Genomic DNA, 14,508 nt, shown 5'->3' on the forward strand with positions numbered 1-14,508 from the left:
GTTAAAAATATGCTTTACCAACCCACCTCTGCCATGGATCAAACTCCATGTTGACTAAGTGGCATGAATATTTGCAACAGAGGAGCACCCTGTCCACCAGCCCAGGATCTCCAAAAATGCTGAGCCACGAGGCTCTGTACAGCATGTAGATCCTGCAAGTGTCCTGTTCCTCTTTGGCAGCCTCTGTGACCTGTAACTAGAGAATAAGGAAAATTCTCTTGCTGATGCCAGAAAATATATTAAAAAGACAATAGAAAAGGTCAAAGAGCTAGGTTTTTTTAAAAACGATAAATAAATAGACAAACCTTTAGTGAGAATTATAAATACAAAAGTGGGCTGAAGTAAAATTAAAAATGGAAGAGGAGTTCTTACAACTGATACAACACAAATACAAAAAAATTGTAATATATAACCATGAACAATTATACAGCAACCAAAAACATGAAAAAAAGTGTATAAATATACACTTACCAAGGCTAAATAATGAGGAAAAGTAAAATATGTACAGACCAATTCTAAAACAAACTGAAAATTATTAAAGAGATTGAATCAGTAATCAACAACCTCCTAACAAAAACGAAGTATAGGACCAGATGGCTTCACTGGTAAATTATACCAAACATTTAAATATGAATTAATACCAACACTCAACTCTTCAAAGGAAATTAAGAAAGAGGAGGGAACAATTCTAATTCCTTTGACAAAGCCAGTGCATTTCCCTGATACCAAAATCAGACCAAGAAACAGTAAAAAATAAAAGCCAATATCTCTGATGAAGATACTCAACAAAATATTAACAAACAAAATTTAGTAATATGTTAAAAGACTCATACACCATAATCAAATGGGACTTACATAGGGATGCCAGGATGGTTCAGCATTTGCAAATCAATCCATGTTACACACTACATTATAAAATAAAGGGTACAGATTATATGATAGTCTCAATAGTTGTAGAAAAAGCATTTGACAAATTCAACATCCATTCATGATAAAAATGCAACAAAGTGTGTATAAAGGGAATGGATTTCAACATAGTAAAGACCACATACTACAGACCCACAGCTGATTCTATACACAACAGTAAAAAGCTAAGAGCTTTTCCTTTGAGATCAGGAAGAGTAGAAGGATGCCCATTTTTACCCATTTTATTCAACACAGTATGCATTCAGATAGGAAAGGAAGGAGTAAAATTTTCTCTGCTTGCCGATGACATATTACATATTGAAAACCCTGAAGAGTCAACCGAAACCCTGTTAGAACTAATGAATGCATTCACTAAAGTTGCCAGATTCAAAGTCTCTCTATAAAAATCAGGTGTGTTTCTACACTTACAACAAACTATAAGAAAGAAAAATTAAGAAACCTGTCCCATTTCAAGTTGCACCAAAAAGAATTAAATACTTAAAAAGAGATTTAACCAAGAAGATAAAACATCTGTATAATGAAAACTATAATACACTGATGAAAGAAATTGAAGAACATGAATTAATGAAAATATATGTTCATAGATTGAAAGAATTAATACTGTTAAAAGTCAGATTCATTACAACCTCTGTCAAAATTCCTATGGCAATTTTTACAGAAATACAGAAATCATAAAATTTGTATGAAACCACAGAAGACTCCAAACAGCCAAAGCAATCTTGTGTTAGAACAAAGCTGACAGCATCACACTTCCTTATTCAAACTATATTACAAAACTATAATAATCGAAAAATATGGTGTTGGCGTAAGAAGACAGAGCAATGAAACAGGATAGAAAATCTCACTCATGCACCGTCAGTTAATGTATGACAAAGGAGCCAACACTCTACAGGGGGGAAGAAAGTCCCTTCAATAAATGGCGCTGGGAAACTGGACTGGCTCATGCAAAAGAACAACAAGGAGGTAAGCTCCTTGACATTGGTCTTGGAAGTGATTTTTGAATTTGACACTGAGAAAAAAGGCAACAAAAGCAGAAATAAACAAATGGGACTACGTCAAAATAAAAACCTTTTGTAATGCCAAGGAGATCATAAAAAAGAGAAAAGTTTGCAAGTCATATTTCTAATAAGGAGTTAAAGGGAAAGTATGTAAAGAATTCATCCAAATCAATAGCAAAAAAAAAAAATCTGATTAATAATTGGGCAGAGAATCTAAAAAGTCATTTTTCTTAAGAAGATATTCCAGTGACCAAGTGGTACATGTAAAGGGGCACCTCATCACTCACTAATCCTCAGAGAAACACAAATCAAAACCAAAATGATACATCATTGACAACTGCTAAAATTGCTGTCATAAAATAAAAAAATGAAGTATGTTTTGAAACGATGTAGAGAAAAGGGAACCGTGTGCATTGATGGTCAGAATGTAAATTGGTGCAGCCGCTATGGAAAACAGTATGGAGGGTGCTTAGAAAATTAAACAAACCACAGCATATGATCCAGCAATTCCACTCCTGGATACATGCTGAAGGAAATGAAATGAGCATCTAGGGGACAGGCCTCTTCTCCGTGTTCACTGTAGCATTTTACATCAGCTGAGGCCTGGGAACAGCCTCAGTGTCCTCCACAGGAAGAACGGAAAAGAAACTGTGATATGTGTAATCCAGCCACAAAAATTAGGAATCCTGCCATTGTGACCATAGAGGTGGGCCTTGAATGCATAGGGTAAGTGAAATAATTCAGACAGAGAAAGCCGAATGCTATATGATCTCACCCACATGTAGAATCTAAAAACACTGAACTTACAGAAACAAAGCAGACGGTGGTTGCAGAGGCAGGGGCTGTTGGCTGTGTGCATGTGTGTATGTTGGAGGAAGGATTTGGTGGTCATAAAAACGTACAAACTTCAATTTCTGGGAATGTATATATACGGTTATAACAATAATGTATTATATTTGAAAGTTATATTTGCTAAGAGAGTAGATTTTAAAAGTTCTCATTAAGAGAAAAAATTTAACTCTGAGGTGATCAATGTTAACTAAACTGTGGTAATCATTTTATATTATATACATATTTCAAATTATTGTGGTGTACACTTCACTGATACCATAGTGTATGCCAATTATAGCTCAACAAAACTGTAAAACATAAAATAATGCCATTAATAAAGAAAATTAAAGATCAGCAGTGAAAATAAAGAAAATTTCTCTTTGAATCTGTTATTACTTTTCCTTGTTTTTAGATCTATACACATTAAGAATATCTATATGCCCCTAACTATCTGAATGTCTAAATACTATTTGCTTTCCAGTCTCTCGGCCACTAATTTAACAGTTATCTTGCAGGGGAATTAGCAGCAGATGTCTGTATGTCATCCAAACCACCCTCATTTAATCCAAACTCAGATCCACAAATCTTTACTGCCTTGGAAATTCTCTGATGGCTCTAATCATGTTTCATTTTAAAAAGTCCTATATTTCATGTATTTCTTGGCGATATAGTTGGTTTGAAACAGCCCTGTACACCATTGTTACCAGGGGCACTCTTGTGTAATATTTTTATAGGATACTTAAAGCTGCACAGTTGTACACATACCAGTAACCCTCCAGTCCATTTTGCAGCACCTGCTCCAATGAAGAATTAGCTACTTTATCTCTCCCATTTTTCCAAAACTGTCTACTTTTTGTATTATCTATGCCTTTGCACCCCCACAGTCAGAGTATTGAATTTATATAGTAGGTGTTTAATATATGCTTGTTGAATTAACTTATGTACAAATAAATAGCTATGTTTCGGTCTTAAGTATGTCTCCTCCATTAAAATCTAGAAAAAAGCTTAACTTTTCTTTACAACAGTCTTTCCAGTCATTATGTGAAGATAGGTGTTGTTTTTCCTACTTTTCCTGTACAGGTTAGCTGTCCCCAGTGCCTTGCATTTGCTCCGCAAGATAATTCTTCCACTTTCTACACAACGAGTTCCAGTTTTCCATTTTCTTAATACATTTCAATATCCATTGCCAATCCAAATCTGTCATATCCCACTCTCATGTTACAATTTCAGGTATATTCATTCAAATATCAGTACTTTTCCTGTTATATTTTAATCTTATTCTGATTATCCTACCATTCATTCCTGAGAAATTTCTACACTATTAATTCTTTCTATGCTGTTTATTAGTAAGAAAAGTAACACAGAGAACTGGAGCTTTGTACAAACTGCGCAGCCTAATACTTTTGAAATTTTGGCTAGTCTGAATTCAGATGTACTGTTAAGTGTAAAATACACACTGAATTTCCAAGAATAAGTTGAAAAATATAAATTATCTCCCCAATAATTTTATATTGATTACATCTTAAAATGATAATATATTACATAGATTGAGTTAAATAAAATATATGATTGAAATTAATTTTACCAATTACAACTTACTTTTTAAATATATTGATTTAGGACCGGCTGGCATGGCTCAGCAATTGAGCATTGGCCTACAATCCAGTGGATCCCGGTTCATTTCCCAGCCAGGGCACATGCCAGGGCTGCGGGCTCGATCCCCAGCAAGGGGGGCCTGCAGGAGGCAGCCGATCAATGACTCTCTCATCATTGATGTTTCTATCTCTCTCTCCCCTTCCCTTCCTCTCTCTGAAATCAATAATATATAGATAGATAGATAGATAGATTTAAAAAAATTTTAATTGCATATTTGGATCTCCTTTGTGCCTCACATTTTATTCCTGATGACAACACTGGCTGAAAGCCACTCAGCTGTCCATTAACTCAAAGCTAGGCCTTGGTTTTTCTTATCTTAAGTCCATGTTGAGTATTTCCGCACATTTGTGGCTTAAGAAGAAACCAAATTCTACACAATCAAGTGACACAAAGTCTCTTTGTTTTGGAGGCCTTATAGAGGATTCTGCCTTGAACAATTTCATAAATTGACTTATTTATGATGAAGGACAGTAGAGAGCTGGAAATGTTCTCTTCATGATTTCGAAGGTAGAATCCACTCATTAATTCTTACATTAGTTCCTATTTACATCAGTTTCTATTTGCATCAACCCCCTTTAGACAGACTGAGTGAGGGAATGAAGTTCTCGGTGGCACTCTCATTTTTAAAGCTTAGTACCTGGCATGTGATGCGTGGAAGTTTAATTAGGGCATGGGAAGTCCCCTGCAGCAGGGTTCTGATTAGGAGAGTCCTCCCTTAGATAGTTTCCCGTGTACGTTTTGCATCACAAAAATTAAGGTATGACTTGTTCCCCATTCTGCTGGTCTCTGCCTTGCAGCTGATAGAAGCCTATTTTTATCTTACCATTGGAGGTTGCCTCTAGGGCTGCTGAATAATTAAGAGCCATGTTTCCTGTAGTTCCTCAGTAATAAGAGACTGAGGCCTTTTTCAATCATTAGTTAACAGAACACAGAGCTAAGGTTGCTGCTTAGAAAAGTAGTCACTTTTTATTGAGTGAAATTGGCACTTCTATTTGCACACCTTCTACCCTCAATTTGCAAGTTCCTTGATATTCCAGCACCAGTGTGAAAACCCACAGGCACTCTCAACACAGGTAGTGCTCATCTAACAGTCCTGGGAACCTGTCAGTGAACCTCACACTTAGCTACATATCTCCCTTTGGTAAATAACTTCTCATCTGAATTAATCTAAGACCCTCACACAAGATCCTAGTCAACTCACACTGTACTGAGAATTTAGGAAATAAGATCCTCTAGTGTAATTGCTTCTCTTACACCCCACTTTTAATTCTCTGTGGCCCACCTGAACACCTTAGTCTGTGACTATTCAGTCTGCAGTGTGCGATATCCGTCGTGACAGGACTGAAAATCAGCCACTTCTCCGGAATTCTCTCAGAGTGACAGTAGGAGAAAAACAAAATAAAACAAATAACCTCCTTGGTTTACATGTGATGCAAGCACACAACCAAAGGAAATAGGTCTCCAGGGTCACATAGGTTAACAAAATACTATCAAAGGGGCATACTGTCAATTTGTATATAACAACTAATTTCTTTTCATTGCTTCCTTAATGTCTAGCTTATTTCTTCATATTTCTCACTGCTTAGTTCATACCAGAAAACATTTTAACTAACTTGCTCCAATGTAAGGCTGAAGAAATGACCATCCTACCTCCAACGAATCCCCACTATTCTATCACCCAGTCCTACCCCTTTTCTTCAGAGCAACTATACTTTTTTTGAAATCATGAATTTGCTTAATTAGGTACCTATTTCTGCCTTTTACTAGACTCTAAGTTCCGAGAGGTAAGAGTCTTATTTATTTATTTTTTCTGTTCTATATCCAACATCTAGCACATTGTCTATACTATGACGGTTGCAACAGAACTGTGTGACAAGTATTATTGAACCCAGAAGAGACGGCCTGTTTCGTATGGACACATGGGTGACACCACAGTGGGCTGGTCAGGAGGGACTAAGCTAAGGTTCAGCTGGGCGACAGGATGTGTCCGACCAGGAGGGGGGATTGCAACGGAAGTTTGGGGAACTGAGTGAGCCACGGAATTTCTATCGTTGGGTTAACTAGGAGCAGAATCAATAACTTATATAAATCTATAAGACATACATCTCTTTGTACTTATCACTTATATTAATACTTTAACCCATTAAATGTGCTCTATTCACTGGACCAGCCTAGGCGATTGTGTTTTCTTGTTTTCTGTATTTTACATAGTGTGTTTTTAAGTTTACTCTGACATTCTGTTACGACTGTTCACTTCTTTTTCTAGGATCCTTGTTATTATCTGCTGATTTTTTAAAAATGTATTTTCAAATGATTAGAGCTCAATGTAAGCACTCTTTGTCATAACATTAACTTAAATGATTCCTCCAATGATAGCTGCAATGTTCTAACTACTTCATCATTTTTCTGAAATGATATTTCTTTCTGCCTTTATTTTATGGATCTTTCCTGATTTGTGTGTTTGCCTATATTGATGTCTCCCTTCCTCTCTAAGTTTAAAGGGGAATCATAGGAAGAAATTTCAAATGTCTTTTAAGGGTATTAATCTCATACAATTCACGAATGAAGTCAAAGCTGAAAAGCAACATAGCACATCCTCTATCCTTACTGCCCTGTTCTAACTAATCACAATAAAAACACGCACCGTTAAGCACATTAGTAAACAGCATTGCTGTTAATTATTTGCAGCTTTTAGGTAGAAAACAGCTGGGATACAAGCCCAAGTTTATCTGGGATTCAAATTCCAGGAACAGACAACATGAACTAAAATTAATTCCTTCCTAAAACTGTTAGACAAAAACACAATTTTTCTTATGGCCAAGCAGCTAAGAAAGAAAGGAATCTCTAATGCCAGAAACAATGAGAAGTAAGTATAGGGACTCTATGTAATTGTTTACGCTTTTGTGAATGTGTGTATTGAAGGAGAACATATTTAAATTTTTAATTATGTAGCAACATGCTCAGGCTCAGATATTCATACTCATACAGTGATTAGAGACGAAATGTTTAATAGCATGGTTAGAAAAGACAACACAGCTATTATATGTTAATGGACTGTACACCCTTACTGTAAATAATTCTCAAAAAACACCAAGAAAACTGCCGTGGGTCCCTCTCCTTACCCCCTAAAATCCACCTGTCATCTTCTTTACTCTACTATGCTCCAGAACCCTGACCTGTGGAAACTGCATCAACTGGTTTGTTTGCCTTCTGGGTTTAGATTGGGGTTCACCAAGGAGAATACAAGCTAGAAAATGGAGGTATGGAAGGGAGGTGGGAAGGGTGGGTATTTACTTCCCTAGCTTCTTATTTTCAGTTTTGCTACATACAGGTGCTTCCCTCAACTAAGGTAGGGGGCCATCTAATACAGTTTTGCCAGCTTACTTTCCTAACAAATGACTCTATCTTCTCTCTCCTTGAATCACAGTGTCACTGAGCATTTCTGTTACCATCCCTGAGGTATTATATTCTTTTTTATAGTTCTATAATTTTTACAAAAACAAACTCTATTATTTAGAATAGTTTAAGTTTACAGAAAAAAATTGTGCAGAAAGTACAGTTTTCGTTTTCCCCCTTCTTGCAATTTGCTTGTTATTATAATCTCACATGAGAGTGGTACCTTTGTTACAATTGTTTAATAAATATTAATACAATATTATTAACTAAGGACCATAGTCTCCATTAGGGTTCACTCTTTGAGTTGTATTTCCATGGGTTTTGAGAAACGTACAATGCCATGTACCCACCGTTACAGTATCATACAGAACATTTTCACTGGCTTAAAAATCCCTGTTCCATCTATTCATGTCTTCTTCCCTCTCTCAGGACACCTGGCAAATGCTGATCATTTTACTGTCTCCATAGTTTTGCCTTTTCCAGAATGTCATCTTATTTCACTTAGCTTAATACTCTCCAGGTCCATTCATGCAAGTCACAAAGGGTAAGATTTGTTGCTTTTTACTGCTGAGTAGTTTTCCGCTGGGTAAATGTACCACAGCTGTTTTATCCACTCATCTGTGGATGGAAACTTGAGCTGCTTCCAAATCTTGGCCATTGTAAATAGCACTGCAATGAGCATAGGGGCGCATATATTCTTTCTGATTAGTGTTTCCAGTTTCTTTGGCTATATTCCCAGAAGTGGAATTGCTGAGTCATAGGCAATTCTATTTTTAATTTCTTTTTTTTGTTCCTCACCTGAGGATATTTTCCCCTCATTGCTTTTCAGAGAGAGTGGAAGGGAGTGAGAGAGAGAGAGAAACATCGATGTGAGAGACACACATTGAGTGGTTGCCTCCTGCACATTCCCTGACTGGGATCAGGGATCAAACCTACAACCGAGGTACATGCCTTTGGCCAGAATCAAAACCAGGACCCTTCAGTCCAAGGGCCAACACCCTAATCACTTAGCTAAACCAGCTAGAGCCATTTTTAATATTTTGAGGCAGCTCCATACTTTTTTCCATAGTGGCTACACCAATCTGCATTCCCACCAACAGTGCACAAAAGTTCCCTTTTCTCCACATTCTCACCAACGCTTGTTTGTTGATTTATTGATGGTGGCCATTCTGGAAGGTATGAGGTAATAACTCATTGTGGTTTTCATCTCTCTGATGATTAGTGACGTTGAACATCTCTTCATATGTCTGTTGGCCATCTGCATGTCCTCTTTGGAGAAGTGTCTATTTAGGTCCTTTGCACATTTTTAAATTTGATTATTTGGATTTTTGGTCTTGAGTTGTATGAGTTCTTTATAATTTTTGGATATTAACTTTTATCAGATGTGTCATTGAGAAATATGTTCTCCCATTCAGTGGGCTGTCTTCATTTTGTTGATGGTTTCCTTTGCTGTGTGAAAAATTTTAGTTTGATATAGTCCCATTTGTTTAATTTTTCTTTTCTTTCCCTTGCCCAAGGAGGCATATCAGAAAGAAATACTGCTTCAAGAAATATCTGAGATTTTACTGTCTATGTTTTCTTCTAGGATTTTTATGTTTTCAACTATAGCATTTAACTCTAATCCATTTTGAGTTTTTCTTGTGTACGGTGCAAGAAGGTGGTCTAGTTTCATTTTTGCATGTATTTTCCCAATACCATTTATTGAATAGACTATGGTTACCCCTGTATGTTCTTGCCTCCTTTATTAAATATTGATTGAGTGTAAAGGTGTGGGTTTATTTCTGGGCTCTCCATTTTTTCCCCAATTGATCTATGTCTGTTTCTATGCCAATACTATGCTGTTTAGATTATTATGGCTTTGCAATATAGTTTCATATCAGGTAATCTGATTCCTCCAACTTTGTTCTTCTTTCTAAAAATTGCTGTGGCTATTCAGAGTATTTTTGTTCCCATAATACATTTTTGGAATACTTGTTCTAGTTCTCTGAAATGCCATTGGTATCTTAATAGGAATTTTGTTGAATCTATAGATTGCTTTGTGTTGTATGGACATTGTAACAATGTTAATTTTTCTAATCTATGAACATGGTATATGCTTCTCCTTGGTTAAATTTATTCTTGGATATTTCATTCTTTTTGATGCAATCATAACTAGAACTATTTTCTTACTTTTCCTTTCTGATAATTCATTACTGGTGTATAAAAATTCAACTGATTTCCGGATATTTATTTTGTATCCTGCTACATTACTGAATTCATATTTTAGTTCTAGCAGTTTTTTGGTGGAATCTTAAGGCTCTCTATATACAGTATCACGTCATCTGCAAATAATGACAGTTTTAGTTCCTCCTTTCCATTTCACATGCCTTTTATTTCTTCTTCTTGTCTGATTGCTGTGGCCGGGACTTCCAGTACGATATTGAATAAGAGTGGTGAAAGCAGACATGTCTGTCTTGTTCCTGATTTTAAAGGAAATGTGTGTAGCTTTTGCTCATTGAGTATGATGTTGACTGTGGGTTTGTCATATATGGCCTTTATTGCATTGAGGTATGTTCCCTCTATTCCCACTTTAATGAGAATTTTTATCATAAATGAGTGCTAGATTTTATCAAATGTTTGTTTCTGCATCTATTGATATGAACATGTGATTTTTACCATTAATTTTATGTGGTGTATCTCATTTATTGATTTGTGGATATTGTACCAACCTTGTACTCCAGAATAAGTTCCACTTGATCATGGTATATAATTTTTGAATGTATTGCTGGATCCAATTTCCTAATATTTTCTTGAGGATTTTAGCATCTAAGTTCTTCAGGGATTTTTTACTGTAATTTTCTTTCTTTGTAGTGTCTTTATCAGGTTTTGGAATTAGGATAAGGCTGGCCAGATAAAATAATCTGGGGCATATTCCCTCCTCTTGAATTTTTTGGAAGAGTTTGAGGATAGGTGTTCTTTCTTTGAATGTTTGGTAAAATTCACCTGTGAAGACATCTTGTCCAGGACTTTTATTTGGTAGAAGTTTTTTGACTGCTGCTTTGATTTTTGTGATTGCAAATGGTCTGTTCAGATTTTCTCTTTCTTCTTGATTGTTTTGGGAGATTATATGTTTCTAGGAATTTAGCCATATCCTCCAGATTATCCAACTTTTTTGCCATGTAGTTGCTCAGAATTTTTTCTTACAATCTCTTGTATTTTTGTGGAGTCAAATGTTACTTCTCCTTCATTTCTGATTTCACTTATTTGGGTCCTCTCTCTTTTGTTCTTGATGACTCTGGTTAAAGGTTTGTAAATCTTGTTTATCTTTTCAAATAACCAGCTCTTGCTTTCATTGATCATTTGTGTGGGTTTACATATTTTTATATTTTGTTTTGTTTATTCCTGCTCTGGTCTTTATTATTCCCTTTCTTCTGCTCACTTTGGGCTTTGTTTGATGTTCTTTTCCAAGTTCCATTAAGTGTAAAGTTAGATTATTTAATTTTTTTTTCTTTTTCTTCAGGTAAATCTATAATGCTATGAATTTCTCTCTTTAGACTGCTTTCTCTGTGTCCCATAGACTTTAAGTATTATTATCTTTTGATTTTCTTACAGCTTGTCTAAATCCTCTAATAATCCTTTATAATTTTTTATAAAATATTCTAATGTGAATGAACCATATAATGTCTGCCAGGGCTGATATAGAGACCGTGAGAAATGTGCCATTCACCTTGTGTTTAAATGGGGTAACACTCTTTTTCATGTTCAATGAAACAATACAAGAAACTTGAAGTTTAAATTAATTTTACTTATATATTACAGGATTTATAAAAGTTAAATATTAACATAAAAATCATTGAGAACATATATACAATAATTCATCTGTCAAAAACAAAAGCTTAAAAATACTATGCTTATAGCTCAAGAACATGATTTTCTCAGACATATCAGTGATTTACTACATCAATAACAGAAGACAATAGAGAACCCTGAATTAACCCATTAAATGAATGTCTTTACAATGAGTAAACACAGGAAAATACTATAATAGGTATGTTTCTAAAAAGAAATAGTATATATACATACACACACGTACACAGACACACACACACACACACACATATATTCTACACTCTGGTAGCAACTCATAAACTTAGAAAGAGGGTCTGTAAACTTTAAGGTAAATGCAAGGAAATTTGCCCAAAATCCAAATCTAAAAAAAATGAAAAAACCATAAGAAAGAACTTCAAAGATATGGAAGACAGCATAACATTTTCAGCATTAGTCTAAAATAAATTCTAGAAGAAAAAAAAGTAGTATATCCTTTTGTAAATAGAGAACAGTTTGGGTGGAACTTCTCCATTACTAGTGGAAGCGGGGTTCTTGAAATACCTTGAGAAAAAGCGTTTTCTAAGACTTCCGAGGGATAGTACATGGTAGAAAGGTTTATTTGCATGAAATTATATCCCTTGGTTTCTAAAGTGCCATTTCCTTTAAACCAGTCCTGGGAAATGTGCAGCTGGGGACACCGCGGAGCTGGAAGCGAGGCGGAGAGCAGAGTCCCTTCCATGGCAGCGCCGAGTGCTCAGCCTCCGGCCAGCCCCAGTCCTCCTGCCCAGTGCGGCGGGGTCCGCAGGCCCCAGACCCCCGCAGGGCGCGGGGCACCTGCCCCTGCGCCGGCGGCCAGGAGCCTGAGGGGCCAAGAGAGCGGCAGAGGGAACTCTTTGTTCAGGAGTTTAAATATCAAATCTCCCCACAGCCGCAGTGGCCAGGCTGCCCACGGCCTCCCGCTGCGCCCGGTCCCAGGCCCGCCCCGTCACCCAGACCTCGCTGAGCGCCCGCTGCCAGGCCCGCCCCGTCACCCAGACCTCGCTGAGCGCCCGCTGCCAGGCCCGCCCCCGTCACCCAGACCTCGCTGAGCGCCCCGGTCCCAGGCCCGCCCCGTCACCCAGACCTCGCTGAGCGCCCCGGTCCCAGGCCCGCCCCGTCACCCAGACCTCGCTGAGCGCCCGCTGCCAGGCCCGCCCCCGTCACCCAGACCTCGCTGAGCGCCCCGGTCCCAGGCCCGCCCCCGTCACCCAGACCTCGCTGAGCGCCCCGGTCCCAGGCCCGCCCCGTCACCCAGACCTCGCTGAGCGCCCCGGTCCCAGGCCCGCCCCGTCACCCAGACCTCGCTGAGCGCCCCGGTCCCAGGCCCGCCCCCGTCACCCAGACCTCGCTGAGCGCCCCGGTCCCAGGCCCGCCCCGTCACCCAGACCTCGCTGAGCGCCCCGGTCCCAGGCCCGCCCCGTCACCCAGACCTCGCTGAGCGCCCCGGTCCCAGGCCCGCCCCGTCACCCAGACCTCGCTGAGCGCCCCGGTCCCAGGCCCGCCCCGTCACCCAGACCTCGCTGAGCGCCCCGGTCCCAGGCCCGCCCCGTCACCCAGACCTCGCTGAGCGCCCGCTGCCAGGCCCGCCCCGTCACCCAGACCTCGCTGAGCGCCCGCTGCCAGGCCCGCCCCCGTCACCCAGACCTCGCTGAGCGCCCCGGTCCCAGGCCCGCCCCCGTCACCCAGACCTCGCTGAGCGCCCCGGTCCCAGGCCCGCCCCGTCACCCAGACCTCGCTGAGCGCCCCGGTCCCAGGCCCGCCCCGTCACCCAGACCTCGCTGAGCGCCCCGGTCCCAGGCCCGCCCCCGTCACCCAGACCTCGCTGAGCGCCCCGGTCCCAGGCCCGCCCCCGTCACCCAGACCTCGCTGAGCGCCCCGGTCCCAGGCCCGCCCCCGTCACCCAGACCTCGCTGAGCGCCCCGGTCCCAGGCCCGCCCCCGTCACCCAGACCTCGCTGAGCGCCCGCTGCCAGGCCCGCCCCGTCACCCAGACCTCGCTGAGCGCCCCGGTCCCAGGCCCGCCCCGTCACCCAGACCTCGCTGAGCGCCCCGGTCCCAGGCCCGCCCCGTCACCCAGACCTCGCTGAGCGCCCCGGTCCCAGGCCCGCCCCGTCACCCAGACCTCGCTGAGCGCCCCGGTCCCAGGCCCGCCCCGTCACCCAGACCTCGCTGAGCGCCCCGGTCCCAGGCCCGCCCCGTCACCCAGACCTCGCTGAGCGCCCCGGTCCCAGGCCCGCCCCGTCACCCAGACCTTGCTGAGCGCCCCGGTCCCAGGCCCGCCCCGTCACCCAGACCTCGCTGAGCGCCCCGGTCCCAGGCCCGCCCCCGTCACCCAGACCTCGCTGAGCGCCCCGGTCCCAGGCCCGCCCCCGTCACCCAGACCTTGCTGAGCGCCTGCTGCCAGGCCCGCCCCCGTCACCCAGACCTTGCTGAGCGCCCGCTGCCAGGCCCGCCGGTGCCCACGGGAGCAGCCGGGAGGGTGTGAACGGCAGCTGCCCGCAGAGCCCTCGCTGGCGCCCGCACTGTCTGGCCTTCCCTTTGCTCCTCTGCTGTTCACAATGATCAGGTTATTACAATGACATCACTGTTACTAAATATTAAAAACAACATCTGAGATGGTTGCGGAACCAGAGACGCCCCCGGGAGAGACCAAGCGGCGCTCGCGGGCTGGGGGCAGGAGTTTACCCCACGCCCAGGGCCCGGGGAGCCGAGGCCCAGCCCGGGAGTCAGGTGCCGCCCGCGGCGCCCCCCCCACCCCACCCCCCCATCCCCCATCCCCCCATCCCCCCGCCACCCCCCACCCCCCCGCCACCCCCACCCCCCCGCCACCCCCACCACCCCACCCCCCCCACCCC

This window comes from Miniopterus schreibersii (genome assembly GCF_964146895.1).
Source record: "Miniopterus schreibersii genome assembly, chromosome: 7".
NCBI classification, from domain to species: domain Eukaryota; kingdom Metazoa; phylum Chordata; class Mammalia; order Chiroptera; family Miniopteridae; genus Miniopterus; species Miniopterus schreibersii.